General features: G+C 38.5%; 1 protein-coding gene across 1 annotated transcript in view; it reads left to right on the forward strand.

The window, feature by feature from the left end:
- Positions 1-19,065, forward strand: part of LOC143038520 (uncharacterized) — a 143,629-nt gene that overhangs the window by 10,934 nt on the left and 113,630 nt on the right. The gene's annotated exons all lie outside the window — the stretch shown is intronic.

A 19,065-nucleotide genomic window follows, 5' to 3' on the forward strand; every position in this document is an offset into this window, starting at 1 on the left:
TGTGTATTACAAACGATTGATTGAAGTGATCAGATTTGGAAATGCATGTATTTCATTATGTATGTCTTTAATATATATATATATATATGCGTGTGTGTATGTATAATTGTATATATATATATATATTTATATATATATATATATATATATACATGAAGTATGGAAGACAAATGAGTGGAAGGGCGGTGAGCTAAACACAGAGAACAGTTGGAGTTTTATTCACTGACGTTTCGTCCTTACCAGGAGATTCTCAAAGTACTTTGAGAATGTCCTGGTGTATTGGTCTAAGTCACTACGGCACTGGTCACGTGCTTGACGCCGTTGGTTCGAGTCCTCGGGCGTACCACGTTTCAATTTCTGCATGTACCACCATGGTTCTTCCGATGTTGATGGCTTAGAATTAAAGTGCATTGTGGTTGATAAAAATGTATATATATATATATATATATATATATATATATATATATATATAATATATATATATATATATGTATATTATGTATAATATATATATATATATATATATATATATATATATATATATATATATATATATATATATATTGGCGAAAAGCGTATCATGTCACCCCACAAGTGATACATTTTGAGTTATTACACATTTGTGGCCAGCAATCAAGTTCAGAGTCCTCAATGAACCTTAATCAATATGATGGATGTATTGGTTAGTGCCACAACTCGAGCAAGTTGTGTGTGCGCATTTCTTTCCTCCACCTGTTTTCTAGTGTAGGGGGCATTAAGCACAAGAGAAACCGATGGTAAACCCCCCACCGCCCTCCGACAACCAATGAATTGGAGAGTTTCCACATTGATCTCGGCTGGGCCAAGATACGAAAATTGCTGGTAATGTACCTTGCAATATCCATGGTGTGCTGGCGCGTGTATCATGATTCTGCTAGCATGGGCACTGGTCGATGCAGATGGAAAGGAATCCCGATTATCCCCACTCAAGCGAACGTCATCATGGTTATCTGGAGTATAATTACCACAGCATCAATGTCACCCTCACACTATGCTTGATTCTGCAGTCTCCTAGCGAGCCAAGATGTCTGTTCAATCACTAACCAGCCGCACTCAAGAATACAACGATTTTCCGTCTTCAATCTACCATAATCGTCAGTCTCCATGCCTGCCACCTTTTTCATATATATTTTGAAACTGATGCAGACGTGAATGGTGTTTCAGTCGTCGTCCCTGTAAAATCCAGTTCACAAGTTTTACCTCTAAACATTGTATATTGTCAAACATATTGCTGTAGTGTACTGAATAACACTTTAATTACACGGAAAAATAAATATGAATGTAGTCTTTTATGTTTATTTTTTTCTAAAACCACCAATCACCCTTCAATAGCGGCACACTACCACACTTGTAGGCTACTATACTAACTGCATGGGAAATATTTAGTTTTAGATATTCACATATTCATTTTATATTAATTTATATTAACCTCAAAGTTTTTAGATTAATCAAATCGAAATAGATAAATAATTAGAAAACATGGACATTAAACACACACACTATAGATGCACATACACGCGTGCGCCCGCGCGCGCGCAAACACACACACACACACACACACACACACACACACACACACACACACACACACACACACACACACACACACACACACACACACACACACACACGTCGGTCGAAGTGACAACGAAGTTTGGAACTCCAAGAAAACTTCAAGTTTCATCGATCTCAACAACGAGGGAGTACCTTTGTTGTATTAATAGGGAAGGGGAAAGCTCGTGGTGTAGTGGGAAGGTGAAGAAAAAGGTGAGAGGGATTACTGAGGAAAATGGAAGGAAATGAGGAAGGGGACGAACGGGCCCCGAATGTTAGAAGGGGTATAAACAAAAGGGGTGCAGAACACACAGACGAGGAAGAACAAGGAAGCAGAAGTGTCAAAAGCAGAAATATAGATAATAGCAGATCAATGGAAAGAGAAGATAACTGTTTTTATGGATTTAATGAGGGAGGAGGTGACAACCTCCCCCAACTAGTAAATCTAGAGCAGAAACTAAAAGAAATGAACGAAACATGGGAGGTAAGGTTTAACCAATTAACACTAGTTACCCAAAGAGTTGATAAACTGGAAGAACTAAAGAAGGAGAATCAAAATCTAACTAAACAAATAGAAGAATTGAGACAGTTAAGAGAAGTAAAAAAAATGAGAATGAGGAATTAAAGAGGAATAATAAAGAGGATAAAGACTCCATAGCAAAAGAGGTAAGTGGTTGGAAAAAAAAAAGTACAAAAGAAAAATAAATTGGAATTTAGAGATATAATGAAGCAACAAATGAAAGAACAAACTAAGGACACCGTGATTAAAGTGATGAGGGAGAAGGACAATATAGTAAGAGACTTAGCGGATAAAAAGAAATGTATAATTATATTAGGGATGGAAGAGAAGTATAATCCATATAGGACTAGAAGAATAAAGGAAGAAAAGGAAAAAGTAAAGAAGATATTAGAAGTAGTTCAAGAAGATGAACCAGAAAAAGGGAAACAAATAGAAGAAATATATAGATTAGGGAAATACAATACAGATAAGACCAGACTAATTAACGTTAGATTCAGGTCACAAACGACAGCAGAGAATATCTTAGCAAAGGCCGGGAAACTAGCAGACAGTGATCTATATAAACAGATATGGATAAAAAGATAAATGAATAAAGAGGAAAGAGAGGATGAGAAAACAAAAAGACTAGAAGCTAAGGGAAAAAAAGAAAAGAACAGAGTCAGAAAAGATAGATTTTATTGGAGAGTAGTGAATATGAAAGTGAGGAAATGGTTCATGGCAGTGAAAAACAGAAGGGAAACAAAAAACATAATGGACATAATGGGAATTGTAGAGACAAAATTGAAAGGTCCACTACCACCCAACAGTGTAGGACATGGTGCATATAACTATTGGATTAGAAACAAGGAGGTGGAAAGAATAGAGTAGAGATGATTATGATGGAAGTGGAGGACAGGGATGGGAAGAGCAGGAAGCTGGTAGTAAATTATGTGCCTCCTAAAACGGCTTCGTGAGAAGAGAGAGAACACAAAAATATGTTAGAAGACACAAGGATAACACTAAATGAAATAATGAAAGATGGAGGAAGAATAGTTATAATGCGTGATTTTAATTATAAAGAAATCTGCTGGGAAGAGATGACAGTGAAGGGTGGAGACGACCTATGGGGAAATGTACTACATGGTATGATTATAGAACATACAATGACGCAATGGATACAAGGAAATACTAGGTATAGAAAAGGGGAAGAACCATCGAGATTGGGACCTAATAATCACATTAGAACCCAAAATAGTAGACAAGATTGAATATAAGACACCAATAAGTAAAAGTGACCACATATTGGTTGTACTGGAACTAAATGAGGAAAAATACATGAAAAAATGAACAATATAGAAAGGGAAGATTGGTGTATATTTTTTTATATATAAAATAAAAGAATTCTTTCAAAAGGCAGACTGGGAAAGAATAGATAAGGAGGAAACAACAGTAGAAGAAAAATGGAGCATTTTGACAAAAATTTATAAAGGAGTGGAAAAGTATATTACAAGACAAAAGCAAGAAAAGGTATATGTAAAGTGCTGGTACAACAAAAGATGTAGGGAGTTAAAGACAAAAGGGATAAAGCTTGGATAAAATGGAAAAAGACAAAAAACCTGAAAATGGAAAATATATACTAGTTATAGAAATGAATATGTACAAGTGCACAGAGAAGAAAAGAGAAAATATGAAAAAGATATCATAGAAAAATGTAAAGATCAACCAAAACTCTTTTACAGATTTGTAAACGACAAACTGAAAAACAAACAAGAGTTAGAGAAACTACGACAAGAAGGAGTTGAATACACAGAGGAAATATAAATGACAGAAATTATGAACAAGCTTTATAAATCAGTGGTTTCAAGGGAGAACATACAACCCAGGGATATCGAGTGGGAGGAGAAAGTCCCCCTATGAAAGAGATAGAAGAATCAAGAAATTAAATAATGAATCAATTGAGTAATCTCGATGTCAGAAAATCGCATGGACCAGATGAAATGGCGAAGTGGATTTTGAGAAAATGCAGGAATGAACTAACAGACAAAATACATAGTCTAATAACCAGTTCATTGAAAGAAGGAAAAGTTCCAGAAGATTGGAAAAGAGCAAATAAAGTACCAATATATGCAAGGGGAAACAAGGAATACCCTACTAACTATAGACCGGTCTCTCTTACAAGTAAGATAGCAAAAATTTGTGAAAGAATGATCGAAATTAGATGGGTAAGGCATTTGAAAAAAAAAAAAAAAAAAAAAAAAAAAAGTACTAAATCCAAGACAATTTCGATTTAGACAAGGACGATCATGCGTCACAAACTTAATGTGTTTCTATTCAAGGCTAATAGATGTAATACAAAAAAGAGATGGATGGGCTTATTGTGGATTTCTATACCTGAAAAATGCTTTTGATAAAGTACCACATAATAAGTTATTAAAGAAATTAGAAGCTGCTGGAGGAATACAGGGCAAACTACTGAAATGAATGGAAGACTTCTTGCATGAAAGAAAAATGAGAGTGGTGATAAGAGGCAAATACTCTAATTGGGATGAAATGATAAGTGGTGTTCCACAAGGAAAAGTTCTGGCCCCAAAAATTTTTCCTATATATATTAATGATATGGATAAAGGAATTGAAAGTTATATGAGCTTCTTTGCAGATGATGCAAAATTGTTGAAATAAGTGAACACTAGAAGATTGTGAGTCGCTACAGAATGATCTCAATAAAGTATGGGAATGGAATAGGAAGTGGGAGATGGAATTCATTATTAAGAAGTGTAGTATAATGGAATTTGGAAGAAGCAAAAAAAAAAAGAATACTGGGATCATATAAATTGGGAGAATAAGAAATAAAAAAGTAGAAAATGAGAAGGACCTGGGAGTCATTATTATGAATAATATGTCCCCTGAGAAACATATAAACAAGATTTTTGGAGAAACTTACAATTTAATAAGAACAATCAAAGTGGCATTTACATACCTGGATGAAGAAATGGTGAAGAAAATACTAGTCACTTTGATAAGACCAAGATTGGAATATGCAGCGACGACGTGGTCACCAAGTTAAAAAAAGATGTATAACAAAACTTGAAAGAATACAAAGAGCAATGACGAAATTGGCACCAACATTCTCAGAACTATCATATGAGGAGAGACTAGCAAAACTTGAGCTATACTGTAGACATTAGATCAAAGAAGAGAGAGAAGAAACTTGACAACTTTTTATAGAATCATGAAAGGCATAGAAACTATTGATAGAGAGGATCTAATAAAATGGGATAGTAGCGATACAAGAGGACACGGAAAGAAAATCAAGAAAGACAGTTATAAAAGAGACCTGAAAAAGAACAGCTTTCCCCACAGGGTAATAGACGTTTGGAACAAAATAGATGAGAAAGTGGTGTGTACAAAAACAATACACGATTTTAAAACAGTCTAGATAAAAAGAGATATGAAGACGGGACACCAGGAGCATAGCTCCCCTTCCTGTGAAATACAACTAGGTAAATATAACTAGGTAAACACACACACTGGCTTGCTGGTGTATTGGAACCGAGCTGCCCTGCTAAGCTACCCAATTGTATTTACCTAATTGTATTGCTATGATTGTATTTCCTTAATTGTAGTATTCATGATAGGAGCAACGTTTGTGGGACTGTCTACTATTCTTCAATTAATCATACCTAGCTTCAAATTCATGTATGGTTCTAACTTGATCAATGTATTTCCCAATTATAATTCTTAGACTTAAATCTATATTTTCTTCCAATCTGGGCTATATACATCCTAGGCTACTTCTAGTATTTATGGATCTCTATGGAAAACTGCATCTCTTAATATGTTTTCATGACATCTTAAAGCGCTCATACCCACCCCTAATCAAGAGATTTTTCCCGTCAGTATAGTATAGCTCCTTTAATGACCTCAGTACAGCATCTCTTTCTATTAGTTCTTTCAATGTGTGGTTCACCATGGTCCAGGATCACATGTTGGAATCGTGATCGACAGCTATTATCCTTCCGGATGAGAGTTTAGAGATTGTGTATGGTCCGATCTATGGGTATATGGCTATGACATAGCACATACACACACACACACACACACGCACACACACACACACGTACACGCACACACACACACACACACACACACACACACACACACACACACACACACACACACACACACACACACACACACACACACACACACACACACAAATAATTCCTGGCCCATCACAGTTGGAGTGCCGGCTCGCACTGCAGCGATGCCGAAACTTTTACAGCCTCGTGTGGAACTCAAACTCTGATTGCTGAATTAGTGTGTGTGTGCGTGTATGTGTGTGTGTGAGAGAGAGAGAGAGAGAGAGAGAGAGAGAAAGAGAGAGGGGTTACAGCATTACCCATTCATCGGTCCATATGTGAGCTCTGACTTCTCATCCAGGAGGGTAATAGCTGTTGATCACAAATCCAACACGTTATCCAAGACCATGGTGTACCATGCGCACGCGCGCGCGTACACACACACACACACACACACACACACACACACACACACACACACACACACACACACACTGAGCTCTCTTCCAGGAGGGAAATAGCTGTCGATCACGAGTCCAACACGTGATCCAAAGACCAAGTGAATACACACACACACACACACACACACACACACACACACACACACACACACACACACACCACGAGCATAGCTCCCCTTCCCGTAAAATACAACTAGGTAAATACACACACATACACATTTCGATCATATGAGCTCTAAGCTCTCATCCGGGAGGTTAATAAATGTCGATCACGAGTCCAACACGTGATCCAAGACCATGGTGAATCAGATACACACGCACGCACACACGCGCGCGCGCGCTGACTTACTTATTGTAGTCCATCGTAGCCACTGACATTCTATGTCCCCAGATGATGATTGATGGATGAGTAAATGTTATCGACTTTAGGGTATTTCTCTCCGCCTGTGAGCATTAATGTGACTCACAAACCCTATTCTTGACACGCAGATTTTGTTGCAAGTTGAACAGTTCAGCTGAAGAATGGGGTCTACTGGAGCTTCACTTCGAGCATGCTGCTGCTGCTGCTGCCGTTTTTAGTTATTTTGAGCAGTGCGTTCTTGCTCTAGGCTCTCTATTCCTTTGGAAATTGTAAGCCTCCAGGTTGCGTGGTCGATGGCTAGAGTTTCCAGGTTCGCTTGATGTTTAAATCTCCTCTTGGGGCCACTAGGTCTTCGGAGTCCTTCGTGAATCTGTTCATACAGGACTTGCCCAGGAAGCCGACCCTCTGACACACGGATCACATGACCCAGCCACCGTAATTGGCGCATAGTAATCAATGCTTCTATGCTTGTGCAACCCGTTCGATCTAAGATCTGCTCATGGGGAACACGGTTTTTCCTGTAAGACCAAGGATTTTTGGAGGCTGTTGATATGGAACTTTCCTAATTGTTCCAGGTGTCTTCTATACTCGGTCCAGCTCCACAAAGAAAGCTCGATACAACCACTGCTGTGTATACCTTTAATTTTGTTGACAGTCTGAGGTGTTCTCGAAGACTTTTGAGCTCAATTTGCCAAACGAATTTGCAGCCTTTGTTAATTCTGTCCAGCACCTTATCTATGTTGGTAGACGGGATTACAATACTACTCAGATACCTGAATAGTGGGACTGTTTTAAGTTGTGTGTTGTTTATTGTAAGGGTAGGCAGGTCCTGCTTGGGGTTGACATGTTGCAATATTATTTCGGGTTTCCTAGTGTTGATATGCAGACCGAGAGCTTGATATAAAGAAGAAATGGTGATGAGTATATGTTGCATTGATTCTGGGGTATATGGTATTAAGGCAGTATCGTCTACATACTGCAGGTAAACCAGTTACTTTACTGCTGTTTTAGTTTGGGCTTGTAATCGCCTGATGTTAAAAAGGCATCAAGGTGATATTCCAGATGCATTCCGTCCTCGTCTCTCAGTGTGTTTGCATCTGGCGCACTGTTAAGATAAAAAGTTTGAACAAAACAGGAGCTAGGATATCTCCTTACTTCAAACCCATCTCAACCGGAAACTATATTGATCCAGATCCACGATGCGCACCTTTGCTTCCGTGTCGCTATGGAAGGTCTTAAGCATACTGAGAAACTTGTTGGGGAGTCCAAATTTTGAGAGGACGCGCACACGCACAAACACACACACACACACACACACACACACACACACACACACACACACACACACACACACACACACACACACACACGTCGGTAGAGGTGATAACGAAGTTTGGTCTCCAGAGAAAACTGCAAATTCCGAGGATCACAACGACAAGGAAGTACCTGTGTTGTATTAATAGAGAAGGGGAAAGCTCGTGGTGTAGTGGGAAGGTGAAGAAAAAGGAGAAGGGGAGGGATTGCTGAGGAAAATAGAAGGAAACGAGGAAGGGGACGAATGGGCCCAGGATCTTAGGAGAGGCGTAAACAAACGGGGGCAGAATATACAGACGAATAACAAGGAAGCAGAGGTGTGAAGAGCAGAAATATAGATAATAGCAGATCAATGGAAAGAGATGAAAACTGTTTTTATGGATTTAAAGAGGGAGGAGGGGACAACCTCCCCCGACTAGTAAATCTAGAGGAGAAACTAAAAAAAAAAAAAAAATGAATGAAGAATGGAAGGTTAGCTTTGACAAATTAACCCTAGTTGCCGAGAAAGTTGATAAACTGGAAGAACTAAGAAAAGAGAATCAAAATCTAACTAAAGTAGAAAAATTAAAAAGACAGTTAAGAGAAGTAAAGGAAGAGAATGAGGAATTAAAGAGGAATAATAAAGAAAATAAAGAGTCCATAACAAAAGTAAGTGGTTGGAAAAAGGTTCAGGAGAATAACAAAATTGAATTCAGAGATATTGTGAAACAACGGATGAAGGAACAAACTGAAAACACAGTTATTAAAGTGATGAGAGAGAAGGAGAATATAGTAAGAGATTTAGCAGATAAAAAGAAATGTATAATTATATTAGGGATGGAAGAGAAGTATAATCTAAATAGGACTACAAGAATAGAGGAGGAAAAGGAAAAAGTAAATAGTATATTAGAAGTAGTTCAAGAAGATGAACCAAAAATAGGGAAACAAATAGAAGAAATGTATAGGTTCGGGAAATATGATAATGATAAGACCAGACCAATTAAAGTTAAATTCAAGTCACAAACGACAGCAGAGAATATCTTAGCAAAAACAGGGAAACTAGCAGACAGCAATTTAAACAGGTATGGATAAAAAGAGAAATTAATAAAGAGGAAAGAGAGGATGAGAAATCAAAAAGACAAGAAGCTAAGGAAAAAGCGAAAAAAGAACAGAGACAGAAAAAGAGAAATTCTATTGGAGAGTAGTCAATATGAAAGTGAGGAAATGATTCATAGCAGAGAAAAACGGAAGGGAAACAGAAAACACGATGGAAGTAGCAGAAAATTAAAAGTGTCTTACACAAATATAGATGGATTAATAACAGGTTTGAACGAGCTGAATGATTACCTGAAGGAAAAAGAACCAGGTATAATGGGAATTTTAGAGACAAAATTAAAAGGTCCACTACCACCCAACAGTGTAGGACATGCTGCATATAATTGTTGGATTAGAAACGGAGAGGTAAAACAAGGGGGTGGAGTTATATTCCTAACTAAGAAGGATATAAATGTGAGGAATGTTACATATGGAAAGAATATAGTAGAGATGATTACGATGGAAGTGGAGGACAAGGATAGGAAGAGCAGGAAGTTTGTAGTAAATTATGTGCCTCCTAAAACGGCTTCGTGGGAAGAGAGAGAACACAAAAATATGTTAGAAGACATAAGGATAACACTAAGATAATGGAAGATGGAGGACGAATAATTATAATGGGTGACTTTAGTTGTAAAGAAATCTGCTGGGAAGAGATGACAGTGAAGGGTGAAGACGACCTATGGGGAAATGTATTACTTGATATGATTATCGAACATACAGTGACGCAATGGATACAAGAGAAAACTAGGTATAGAAATGAAGAAGAACCATCGAGACTGGACCTAATAATCACATCAGAACCCGAAATAGTGGACAAAGTCGAATATAAAACACCAATAAGTAAAAGTGACGACATATTGGTTGAACTGGAACTAAATGGGGAAAAAGACATGAAAAAAGGAACTATATAGAAAGGGAAGATTGATGTATTAAAAAACAAACTTTGACAAAATGAAAGAATTATTTCAAAAAGCTGACTGGGAAAGAATACACAAGGAGGATATAACAGTAGAAGAGAAATGGAGTATTTTGACAAAAATTTATAAAGGAGTGGAAAAGTATGTTCCAAGACAAAAACAAGAAAAAGAATATGTAAAGTGCTGGTACAACAAAAAATGTAGGGAGTTAAAAGACAAAAGAGATAAAGCTTGGATAAAATGGAAAAAAGACAAAAACCTGAAAAATGGAAAATATATACTAGTTATAGAAATGAATATGTACAAGTGCACAGAGAAGAAAAGATAAAATACGAAAAAGATGTCATAGAAAAATGTAAAGGTCAACCAAAACTATTTTACAGATTTGTAAACAATAAACTGAAAAGCAAACAAGACTTAGAGAAACTACGACAAGGAGGAGTCGAATACACAGAGGAAATAGAAATGACAGAAATTATGAACAAGCATTTTAAATCGGTGTTTACAAAGGAGAACATACAACCTAGAGATATCGAGTGGGAGGAGAGAGTTCCCCCTGTGAAAGAGATAGAAGAATCAAGAAATTAAATAATGAAAGACTTGAGTAATCTCAATGTCAGAAAATCGCATGGACCAGATGAAATGTCAAACTGGATTTTGAGAGAATGCAGGAATGAACTAACAGACAAAATACATAGCCTAATAAAAAGTTAATTGAAAGAGGGAAACGTTCCAGAAGATTGGAAAAGAGCAAATAAAGTACCTATACATAAAGGGGGAAACAAGGAAGACCCTACTAACTATAGACCTGTCTCTCTTACAAGTACGATAGCTAAAATCCGTGAAAGAATTATCAAAACGTACTAAATCCAAGACAATTTGGACAAGGACGATCATACGTCACTAAATGTGTTTCTATTCAAGGCTAATAGATGTAATACAAGAAAGAGATGGATGGGCTGATTGTGTATTTCTACACCTGAAAAAAGCTTTTGATAAGGTACCACATAAGAAATTGCCAAAGAAGTTAGAAACTGCAGGATGAATACAGGACAAACTACTGAAAAGGCTGGAAGACTTCTTGCATGAAAGAAAAATGAGAGTGGTGATAAGAGACAAACACTCTAATTGGGATGAAATGATAAGTGGTGTTCCACAAGGAACAGTTTTGGCCCCAATAATGATTCCTATATATATTAATGATATGGATAAAGGAATTGAAAGTTATATGAGCTTCTCTGCGGATGATGCAAAATTGTTGAAATAAGTGAACACGGAAGAAGATTGTTAGTAGCTACAAAGTGATCTCAATAAAGTATGGGAATGGAGTCGGAAGTGTAGTATAATGGAATTTGGAAGAAGCAAAAAATGAATAGTGGGATCATATAAATTGGGAGAAGAAGAAATAAAAAAGCAGAAAATGAGAAGAACCTGGGAATCATTATTATGAATAATATGTCCCCTGAGAAACATATAAACAAGATTTTTGAAGAAACTTATAATCTGATAAGAACAATCAAAGTGGCTTTTACATACCTGGATGAAGAAACGGTGAAGAAAATACTAGTTACTTTGATAAGACCAAGATTGGAATATGCAGCGACGATGTGGTCACCAAGTACAAAATAATGTATAACAAAACTTGAAAGAATACAAAGAGCAATTACAAAATTGGCACCAACACTCTCAGAACTATTATATGAAGAGAGACTAACAAATCTTGAACTACAGACATCAGAACAAAGAAGAGAGAGAGGAGACTTGATAACTATTTATAGAATCATGAAAGGCATAGAAACTATTGATAGAAAGGATCTAATGAAATGGAATAGTAGAAATACAAGAGGACACGTAAAGAAAATCAAGAAAGACATTTATAGAAGGGACCTGAAAAAGAACAGCTTTCCCCACAGAGTAATAGACATCTGGAACAAGTTGGATGAAAAAGTGGTGTGTGCAAAAACAATTCATGAATTTAAAATTAGTTTAGATAAAACGAGATATGAAGACGGGACACCAGGAGCATAGCTCCCCTTCCCGTAAAATACAACTAGGTAAATGCAACTAGGTAAATACACACACACGCACGCGCGCGCGCGCACGCATGCACACACTAATGTTTATTGAGATGGTGCTAAATCTTCATAGAAAAGACATTCTCAGTGTTGGTGATGCACCATGTGGTATATGCAATAACGAAGAATGGGACGCGTAATAGAAGTGATCGGTCTTTGCTTTGTGAAGATAATTGAAACTTGTATCTAAACTGCATTGTTTAGTGTGTAGCCGCTGTGGACTACGGTGAGAAGAAAAGAGTGGTGAATTTATCTCCTTAGTTTGTAAGGTAAGATTGAACCTGTTTACATGCGGCCAAGAGCCGATATATATACCGCGTGGGTAGTCAACCGTGGTGCGTAATTACATAATTCCACTGGTCGGGTCAAGCGGTGTCGCACTGTCATAGGCAGGTGTGCGTGGTTAGCGCGTCAGGTCTAGTCGCGTGGTCGAGACAACGTGCGCTTCACACCACGTGGTTAGTACAAGTATAATTTACTTGCGGTAACAGCAACACAGAAAATCGTAATAGATTCTTTGCCAGGTAACGGAACCATGTATCAGTTAACTCAAGACAGGATTCTTAAGGTATCTTATGTTAATACACTTTTCATTATATTCTATGTATATAGCAACATGTAAATGAAAAGTTGTCATTCATTTTTTTAGCTTGCTCGTATTTTATTGCAGCTATTTAATGTAATATCTACTTGTGTTTATTTGTCATGTTTGCTTTATTAAGACGAAGATAATGTTATCAGTACCATGTAAGTAATAGGCCAGCCAGGTGATACCGCGCTCACCGTCGCCGTCGAATGGCATCGTATTTCACATGCACACAAACATAGGTGTGTGTAATTCACCATGGTCTTGGATCACGTGTTGGACTCGTGATATACAGCTACTACCCTACCGGATGAGAGCTCAGAGCTCATGTATGACCGATCTATGGGTAATGCTGTGACTTGACACACACACACACACACACACACACACACACACACACACACACACACACACGGCAAATAATGAGCTCTGAGCTCACTGCCGTAGGGTGGTGTCTGGCTGTCTCGACAGAGACTGCAGCAGATCCGAGGTGAATACACATACAATTCTCCGCTCACGAGAGTTGGAGTAACGGCTCGCAGCACAGCGATACTGAAATTATTTCAGCCCTGGACGGTGTTTGAACTCGGACCACTGAGTTAACAGTTGCGAACGCTACCGCTGCGCCGTCTAGCCGTGTGTGTGTATTTACCTATCTGTATTTTACAGGACAAGAACTATGCTCGTAGTGACCCGTTTTCGTATCTCTCCGCATCCAGTTTATTCTTAAAATCGTGTATAATTTTGGCATTCACTGTTTCTCTGTTCAGTTTGTTCCAGACATTAATCACTATGTGGGAAACTATTCTTTTTCAGGTTTCTTCTTTAAGTGTCCTTCTTTAGTTTCTTTTGGTGTCCTCTTGTTTCTCTTATGCCCCAATTTAATAAGTCATCTCTATCGAGGATTTCCATCCCTTTCATAATTCTGTAAATGGTCAATAAATCACCTCTTTCTCTTCTCTGTTCCAGTGTTGACAGATGTAGTTTCTCCAGTCTTTGTTCACATGTCAGATTTGCCAGTGTGTAGGTGTCATTTTTGTCGCTGCTTTTTGGATTCTTTCTAATTTTCTTATGTTCTTTGTGCTGTGGGCCCACGATGTTGCGGCACATTCTAGTTTAGGTCTTATCAGCGTAACCACAATTTTTTAACCATCTCTTCGTCTATGTAGTCGAAGGCCACTTTCATTTATCTTAGTAAGTTAAAAGTCTCTCCAAATAATTTGTTGACGTGTTTGTCAGGTGTCAGGTCGCTTGAGATTGTGTGTGTGTGTGTGTGTGTGTGTGTGTGTGTGTGTGTGTGTATTCACCTCACCTCGGATCTGCTGCAGCCTCTTTTCGAGACAGCCAGACACCACCCTACGGCAGTGAGCTCAGTGCTCATTATTAACAGATCTCTGGGTAGGTCTGAGACCACTCACACTCCACACACCGGGAATGCAAGGTCACAACTCCTTGACTAACGTCCCGTACCTACTCGCTGCTAGGTGAACAGGGGCTACACGTGAAAGGAGACAAACCCAACTTGTCTCCGCCCGGCCGGGGAATCGAACCCCGGTTCTCCGGCTTGTGAGGCCAGTGCCTTACCAATCCGCCACCGGGCCGTGTTGTGTGTGTGTGTGTGTGTGTGTGTGTGTGTGTGTGTGTGTGTGTGTGTGTGTGTGTGTGTGTGTGTGTGTGTGTGTGTGTGAATTCACAACATTAACCATAGCTCGGGTCATATATGAGTTCTGAACTCTAATAGGAGAGGTTGATATCTGACGATCACAAATCCAACACGTGATCCAAAACCATGGTGAATCACACTGAGCTCTCGATAGGACGGTAATAGCTGTAGATCATGAGGTCAATATGTGGTAATTGGTTTGACGGCGGCGACATCACCACTGGTTGATATAGTTGATACTAGAAAGTGTGATACTAGTTGATACTAGTTTTTATCATCGCGTTGTGCGCGGGGGCCCTTCTCGAGCCATAAACACCATTTCATTCTTGCTGAGGTCAGGTTTTCTTAATAGACAATATGACACAGTGCTGACCAAGTGAATAAGGGTGTTTACGAAGAGGCATGTGTCCCATTGGTCAGTCTATAGTATACAGAAAGAATCAAGCCAATCATAATTGGTTGTAGGAGGAGCCTATCTCTACAGAGGTTTCCTCTTGGCCAGCAGCAGAGTCAAGTTCAGTTCTTTCAGTTTTGCAGAAGGAGTGTTATGTCCAAGAGCTAAGTATAAGTTGTTCGTGGAGCATTCTCACAGATTAGCAGTCACAGTGGAACTGCGACCGGGATACCCATAGAGAAGGTTGGTACCGATTAGTCTCTTATAGTCCAGCCTCCCTCACCCCACACATTAATTCACAATCTGATATGAATTTGAATTAATAACAAATAAAATTCATAGGAGAATTAATTTCATTCAACATCACCATTTTTGTGATATGAGATACGCTTGTTCGTGTTTCCCTGATCTAACCATTTTGGCCAGCTACCACAACTTATTGTTATATACGTAATCAAGGAGCACATCGGTTAGTAGAGTCCCCGATTGTCACTACGGTGGTCCGGGTTCGAATCCTGCCCAGGGCTGAAATAATTTCAGTGTCGCTGCGCTTGACGGACAGATTAAAACTTGAGATCGGAATGAAAAGAGGACTTTACGTAAAAATAAAAAACGGGGAAACACACCTGAGATAAAGATATAACGAAATGGCAAAGCTGGTTAAAAAGAATACACGTACAGCGAGACGTAATTATGAAATTAAGGTTGATAGTCAAAGGGTTTCTTTCATTTCTATAGAACAAAAAATAAAGAAAGAATAGGACCAATTAAAAACGATGAAAATGTCATGATAGAATCGGAGGAAAAAATGAGTGAGGAGTTTAACAATTATTTTCTATCGGTGTTTACTAATGAGAGGTTAGATAAAGTACCTGATTGCGATCCGATTTTCAGAGGGGATGAAGAAAGTAGTCTATCTAATATCAGCATTAGTAAAGTAGAAGTAGTCAAGCAGATCGAAAGACTTAAAGCTACAAAATCCCCGGGTCCAGACGAATTTTTTCCGAGAATGCTAAAGGAGTGTAAATTTGAAATCTGCGACCAGTTAACTAAAACATTTAATAATTCAGTAGACAGTGGTTTTGTGCCTACTGCATGGAGGCAAGCAAACGTTGTTCCTGTTTTTAAGGTGGGAGATAGATCGTCTATATGCAACTACAGGCCAATCAGTTTGACACCGGTTATAGGAAAAATGCTTGAATCAGTAATAGTAAATACACTCAGAGAACACATCGAAAAACATAATTCAATTCGTGATTCACAGCATGGTTTCTCCAAGGGTAAGTCATGTGTGACTAATCTTCTATCCTTTTACACTAAAGTATATAAGGCGTCAGATAACAATGATAATTACGATATTATTTACCTTGACTTTAGCAAAGCGTTCGATAAGGTGCCACACCAGAGACTACTAAATAAAATCAAAGCCCATGGCATAGGAGGAAAAGTGTTAGAATGGATTAGAGCTTGGATTAGTAACAGAAAACAGCGGGTCACCATAAATGGAGTAAAATCTAGGTGGGGCAATGTTACTAGTGGGGTCCCCCAGGGCTCGGTTTTGGGTCCCTTGTTGTTCATTATGTACATAAACGACTTAGACGACGGGATAAATAGTGATGTTAGTAAGTTTGCGGACGACACTAAAATAGGACGCCTAATTAGGTCAGGAGACGACGTAGAGATTCTGCAGGATGATCTTAACAAATTGTTCACATGGCAAATGAACTTCAATATCTCTAAGTGTAGCGTGTTAAATGTAGGGCTACACAACCCCGAAAATAGATACAGCTTAGATAACACGCTTTTAGAGAAAACTGAGTGCGAGAGAGACTTGGGAGTTCTAGTGAGTCCGGACCTTAACCCATTAAACTCCGATGACAAGATGTCTTGTCATTTGGTCAAATAAAACAAAAAATCATAAAACACCAAAATGTTTGATCAAACACCAGAAAAATATGACGTCAGTCCTCGCTTCGCTGCGAGCGAAGCGAGGATTGACGTCATATTTTTCTGGTGTTTGATCAAACATTTTGGTGTTTTATGATTTTTTGTTTTATTTGACCAAATGACAAGACATCTTGTCATCGGAGTTGAATGGGTTAAAACCAGGAAACGGTGCATTAGCGCCAGGAATAAAGCTAACAGAGCATTAGGTTCCATTGCTAGGACGGTAACGAATAGAAGTGCAGAGGTAATTATTAAACTCTATCTAGCGATAGTTAGACCCATCCTTGACTATGCGGTACAGTTTTGGTCTCCGTCCTACAGAATGGACATAAATTCACTAGAATCAGTACAGAGAAGAATGACCAAAATGATACATGGACTCAGAAATTTGCCTTACGAAGAGAGGCTTAGGTACCTTAATTTACACTCTAGAAAGACGCAGAGTGCGGGGTGATCTAATAGAGGTGTTCAAATGGATCAAAGGCTTTAATAAAGGTGATGCAAAGAAGGTCATCACATTAAAACAACAGGGCAGGACTCGCAGTAATGGGTATAAACTGGACAAATTTAGATTTAAAAAGGAAATAGGCAAGAATTGGTTTACTAATAGGGTGGTCGACGAATGGAATAAACTTAGTAACCATGTAGTAAGCGCTGAAACTATCAGTTGTTTTAAAAAACGATTAGACAGCTTTATGGATGGGGATGACAGGTGGTGATGGATACGGAGCTGCCTAGTGTAGGCCTTATGGTCTCATGCAGTCTCCTTCATTCTTATGTTCTTATGTACTCCAACTCTCATGGGTTGGGTGTGTGTGCACGTGTAAGGTCACAACATTACCCATAAATCATACGAACTCTGAGCTCTCTTCCGAGAGGAAAATAGCTGTCGATCACGAGTCCAGCACGTGATCCAAAGACCAAGGTGAATACGCTCCTTGAATAAGTATATAATAATAAGTTGTGGTACCTGGCCAAAATTGTTAGATCAGGGAAACACGAACAAGCGTATCTTATATAACAAAAATGGTGGTGTTGAATCATGAAGGGCACAGAAATACTCGATAGAGAGGACTTGTTAAAATAGGACAAGAGAAACACAAGAGGACATGGAAAGAAACTCAAAAAACATAGTTTTAGATATCTGAAGTAGAACAGTTTTCCACATAGAGTGGTGGACACTAGGAGCAAACTGGACGAAAAATAGTGTGTGCAAAAACCATTCATGAATTTAAGAGCAAACTAGACACTGCGAGATTCAAAGGTGGGACACCACGAGCGTAGCTCACCTTCCCGTAAAGTACAACTAGGTAAATACACACACACACACAGATCGGTCACATATGAACTCTGAGCTCTCTTTCGGAAGGGTAAGTAGCTGTCGATCACGAGTCCAACACATACGTAATAGACCATTAAACTTCACATTTTTGTTCTGTAATGTTTTAGTCATGAATTAGGTTTTTGCTAAGTGTAGACATGAATTTCGTTCCTGAAAAAGTAGTCGCAATTTAAATTCAACCTTAAAAGATTGACTGAAAAACTCAACTATTATTTGGGTAATATTGTACGGTACATGTACATACACGCAGAACTCGGAGCTCAAGGGAATTGATGCCGTGATTCTTTTCAGCCCTGGGAGGGTATCGAACTCAAGATCGCTGAGTTGGCAGGCCAAACCGGCATCACTCCACTAGCTCTGTATGATTACAACTCTCAGCTTGTTGTAAGAAGAGGGGCAGGAGAATTTGTTTAAATCTTCTGCCGCTCATCAGAACAAATTATATATGAACTCTTTCAGTAATCATGGGGTTGAGTAACAGTATCTGCAAATTCAGGACTGCCAGTGGCCAATGTAGGAAATAGGCTTCATTAGTTTGATGTAGTAATATAATGTAATGGCCAGTGATAACTGTTGGTTTATGTACGGTTCATCCAATAGTTGGTGTTGCATGCGAAAATTAACAAATATACCTTGGAAATCTGGACAGTAACTTCAGAAATACATAGAGCAAGTGTTACATACAATCACCACGACTATAACACATTCCCAGAACGATATATGATACGTGCATAATTGTAGTAGATTTCAGTGGAAGACA

The sequence above is a fragment of the Oratosquilla oratoria genome, chromosome 24 (assembly GCF_046742065.1).
Source record: "Oratosquilla oratoria isolate Oo_2021 chromosome 24, ASM4674206v1, whole genome shotgun sequence".
Classification (NCBI taxonomy): Eukaryota; Metazoa; Arthropoda; class Malacostraca; order Stomatopoda; family Squillidae; genus Oratosquilla; species Oratosquilla oratoria.